This window comes from Macrosteles quadrilineatus, unplaced genomic scaffold (genome assembly GCF_028750875.1).
Source record: "Macrosteles quadrilineatus isolate MER2022 unplaced genomic scaffold, UCM_ALF_1.0 Scaffold_1__1_contigs__length_201487025, whole genome shotgun sequence".
In the NCBI taxonomy this organism is placed as follows: domain Eukaryota; kingdom Metazoa; phylum Arthropoda; class Insecta; order Hemiptera; family Cicadellidae; genus Macrosteles; species Macrosteles quadrilineatus.
In genome coordinates, this window is record NW_026542594.1 from 185,735,900 (window position 1) to 185,741,023 (window position 5,124).

Here is a 5,124-nt window from a genome sequence, read left to right on the forward strand (position 1 = left end):
TTTTCACATATGGATGGAAGGCTGCGCTAAACCTGGCAAGTCTACCAACATAAAATAAAAATAATAAAATGTGTTTTTATGACAACTTTCGTAATTTTGACATATATGAAAGTGAGAACTGATCACTTAGATGATTTTAGCAAAAAGTAATCTTTGTTGATTCTGGTTGCTTTAAAGATTTAGAGACCTAATGCATTCTTAACCATTTATGAGGATTAGTGACAAAACACATTAAATTATAGACATCGAGATATAAAAATAATAAATAATTTGAATAGTTCTTATAAATGTGTGGGACCCTCCATATTTTATTACGAAACGCTCAAGGAGGGGGGTTTGGCTAACGTTACGAGGATGGAGAGGGGTTTCCTAGATCGTTATGGTAACGCAAAAAATCATGTAGGCCTACGAAAAGTATAAAACATATTTAAGAATTATAATTATAGTATTTTTGTAAAAAAAAAACATTTGTAATATGAGTTAAACATTTTATTGTTTATAGTTTGTCTGGAACCGATATAAATGGTATTCCAGTCATAGAGGGCAAATAACCACTACTATTATAGTAGAATGTTTTTTGTGATACAACGCAACATATGCGGCAATAATGGATTCGGCCACTCTGCGTTGAATACGATGGTGAATAAGATAAATCCATTGATTACTCCCCCTATACCATATGGAGAAAATATTGTTTTCGTCAAAATTTTCGAGTTTGAGTTTTGAGTGGCAGGGCCGGCTAGAGGGGCCAGAGTTTCGGGGGCCATAGGCTCTGAAGGGGGCCCGGCCTGGTCAAATGTAAAATCTTTTCTACTGTATACTCTTTCCACGGGGCCCGTGACGGCTCTTGCCAGCCCTGTTGAGTGGATATATCCGTTGTTTTGGTTCTCCCTGGACTCCAAAAAGTTGTTTTTGAAGTGTGTTTGTGGATGTGTAGATACAGGCCACACCTGCGGTCCGATTTTGATGAATTTTGATCCATGGTACATCCAGGCGTTTTTTCACTTTTTTTTATTTTTAAATGGTGATTTTCCCATAAAAGCCCATAAAATAACGGAAAAATCGGATTTTCTCAAAAACGGCCCGACCGATCCAAGCGGATCCAAGATATGGCGGCAAAAAAAATACATCCATCATAACCAAGTGGAAATAGGTCGACAATGACTGGTAGTGTATACTTATCTTTATCTAGCACTATTTTGAGATTATAAGGTCTTAGTTTGTAAATGCACAATGTTAATACAGGGCTAAAAATAAAGTGATAAAAAGCCCTCATAACTTTAAAACGGATCAAGATTTTAAAAAACGGTTTGTGGCTTTGTAATCAGGGTAAAAATCTAGTTCGAAATAATGGGTCATAACATGACACTGAAAAACTACTACATAGAGAAAAAGAAAATGTATAGGTCCAAAATCAAGGAGGCCAAAATCATGCATAATGAAAACAGGATAAAAAGTTCTAAGAATAAGTGTTCAGCTGCATGGCAGGTAATTAAGTCAGAAGCTGGTAACTACTATCAGCGGGAAAATCCAATTCCACCTATTTCAGCTAATGAATTTAATGATCACTATATAAGTATTGGAAAAAAAGTACTTGATAGTACTACATTAATAAATACAGGTAATTTAAGTTATTGTACCTTTTTAAACAACATAGACCAGCCTCCAGAGAAGTTTAACTTGCATTATGTTAGTGAGCTTGAAGTGCTTAAAATAATAAGATCTCTAAAGCCTTCTAAAAGTGAAGATGTTTTTGGTTTTAGTAACAGAGTTATCAAACATATTGCAGCTAATATTGTTTCACCTTTAACTTATTTAATCAATCTTTCTTTCTGTTGCTCCTTTTTTCCTGATTGTTTAAAAATGTCCAAGAGTATACCACTTTTCAAAAAGGGTGACAGATCATGTATTGATAACTATAGAACAATATGTACTGTATCTGTATTTTCAAAAATAATAGAATCATGTGTAAAGAACCAACTTTTAGGATTTCTGGATCAACATAATGTTTTAAGTACTAGCCAATTTGGTTTTCGACCTGGACGTTCCACAACTAAGGCGTTAAATGAAGTTGTAACTGGTATTATTAATAGCTTTGAAAATTGTGATTATGTTAATATGACTCTTGTGGACCTCAGCAAGGCCTTTGATAGTATATCACATGAAACACTTCTTAACAAACTAAAATTTTATTGTATAGATGATATGTAGATGCAATTCTTTAAAACTTATCTCTGTGGCAGATTGCACAAGGTTTCATCGGCAGGCTTTGAGTCCTCTTTTCAGGAGGTCCTTGCTGGGGTTCCACAGGGGTCAGTTCTGGGTCCACTACTGTTTCTAATCTATATAAATGATCTGCCTGGCAATATCCCTTGCAAAACCATTTTATATGCGGATGACACTTCTTTTATAATTACTGATTAAGTGTTAAAAAATGTAAAAGCACACAGTGACAGAGTAATGGAATTAGCCAGTTCTTGGTTTAATGCTAACTGCCTTACAGTCAATGCCAAGAAGACTGAAACAATTTGTTTTACTTAAAAAAAGCCTGTTAAATTACTGGGTGTCACTCTAGATCAGAAGCTTACATGGGAATCTCATACCAACTCAGTAGTTTCTAAACTTTCAAGGGCCTGTTTTTTATTACGCAAGCTTCGACAATGTGTTGGCAGAAATATGTTGTTAAATACCTATTTTAGCGATTTTCACTCCCATTTGTTATATGCCACAATGCTCTGGGGAAATAGTAGTGGTGCTCTTCATGTTTTTGCTTGGCAAAGAAAAGCAGTAAGGATTTTGGCCAATTTACCTTATCAAGATGACTGTAAGCAATGGTTTATTAACTACAATATAATGACTGTCCCTTGCATTTTTATATTTCAAAATCTTGTACATGTAAAGGAAAACCAGAGTGACTTTATATGTTTTGACAAGGTCCATGATTATAACACCAGAAGAGCACAAGATATTGTCCCACCCTATTCTAGATTGCGGAAAACAATAGTCAGCCATAAATATCTACTAATTAAGTGTTTTAATATATTGCCACAAGAGATCAGAAACCTCGAAATTCAACAATTTAAATTGAAACTGTCAAGCTGGTTACTAAGCTTTTTATTCTCTTGATGAATTTTGTTCATATAAATTTTAATTTGATCTGTTATGAGCTTTAATTTAGTGATGCTTTGGTGAGTAGTTGTAGTTGATTTATTGTTAATTTTCGTAGTTTATATCAATTTATTGCTGAATGTTAATTATTTCTTTGTTATGTTTTACTCTGTTATATATGTTAGTCTGACAAGTACATTGTACTATTTCTTTTATACTGCATATTACTGTATTTCTTATGTTCTTTGACGTTGTCTATAGCAATGTAATGTTGACAAATGACAATAAATGGATTCTGATTCTGATACTAATCCGTGGTATCTCCAGGCATTTGTTTTTTGAAATTTTGATTTTTGATGTACCAATCTTCCCCTAAATCCTATAAAATAATGGAAAAATCGAATTTTTTAAATATGGCCTGTACGATTTTGATAAAAATTTAGTATGTTGTAGCCCTTTGGTATAACTCCCATTTCTGTAAAAATTACGGTTCAAAAGTTATTGTAAATTGTATTATTTTTCCATTTATAGGGGGAAGTCAGTCCCAGTGCCAGGTCTAGGCCTTACTGTGCCACATTCAGTGTTAGCTACTTCCTATTGGGAAATTCGCTAAAATTAGTTACCTGAAAGTTAAAAAAATAATACGTCAAATAACACTTGTAATAATTAATATATTTACACTTATACTGTTTATTTACAAAACAGTAAATACATATAAAAATTGGCAAGTTGTGATCTATTTTGGTTGAACACTCCAATCATCATCAGACCCAATAGGTGAATGCATGACATACAATTTTGTTGGACATTCACCAATAGGGTATGATGATGATTGGAGTGTTCAATCAAAATCGATCACCACTTTACCATCTTTTATATGTATTTACCGCCTTATGAGTAAACAGTAAGTGTAGATATATTATTACAAGTGTAATCTAACATATTTTTGTAATTTCAGGTAATTTAATAACACATTAATAACACTTGATGCTGATCAAGAAGTTATTTAAAATTAGTTCACACCATGAATGCAAAAGGCAGCTTCAGCGGGGTAGCAGATTTTTATCCCCCTGAACAAACGTGACGTCACAAACCAGGGGGTAAAATTCCGGCCGCGAACTTTTGAGTTTTGTGACATCAGCTCGATGGATTAAATGCGGAATTAAACATATATTTTCACGGTTGTGAATTTAATCAGAACACATCAAATTATAAAAACGTAGAGTGTACGGCCCGGATTTTTACCCCCTGGCCAGATATATAAATTAGTGAGAATGATTCATTACCTTCATTCTGTTTTAATTTAATAGTAAACATTTTATTATTAAGTAGCCTATTTTAATTTATTTGTAACATCAACTAATCAAACAGGTTTTTGATTTTACCATTGACTTTTGAGATTCTAGTATCAGGCAGGATTCAATCTTTGAAGCCAACTGTTGATTAATATGATGTATAAACAAACATCAGGATGTTAATTGATTCAAAGATTTCTTTAACAATTTATTATACAACCGTGTTAAAACAATGTTTTTCGTTTGTATTTTAACAATAACAAAATATGCCTAATTGTTTCTTTACGAAGAAATTTTCACCCAATTATCATTTAAATGAGCTACTCAGTTTATTTTACATACTTATTAACCAACAGTTGGCCCCAAACGCAAATCCCGAACATCAAAATTAAACAGCAAATTCTTTTTACTTACCTAGTTGAGATTACAAAATAAATAAATAAAGATAGGCTACTAAATAATGAAATCCATACAATTAATTAAAAACAGAAATAAGAAAATCAATCATTCTATTTCTAAAATTGGCCAGGGGGTAAAATTCCGGGGGGTAAAAATCCGGGGGTAAAAATCCGGCCTGTACATCTTCAGTTGTCTAAACGCTAGTTATATGGACAGGGGGTAAAATTCCGGTTTTATCGCTAATCTAATTAATCACGCTCTGGCTATTTTCATTAGACTTCCAAATCCACGGGGGTGAAATTCCGGCCGCGAACAAACTTTT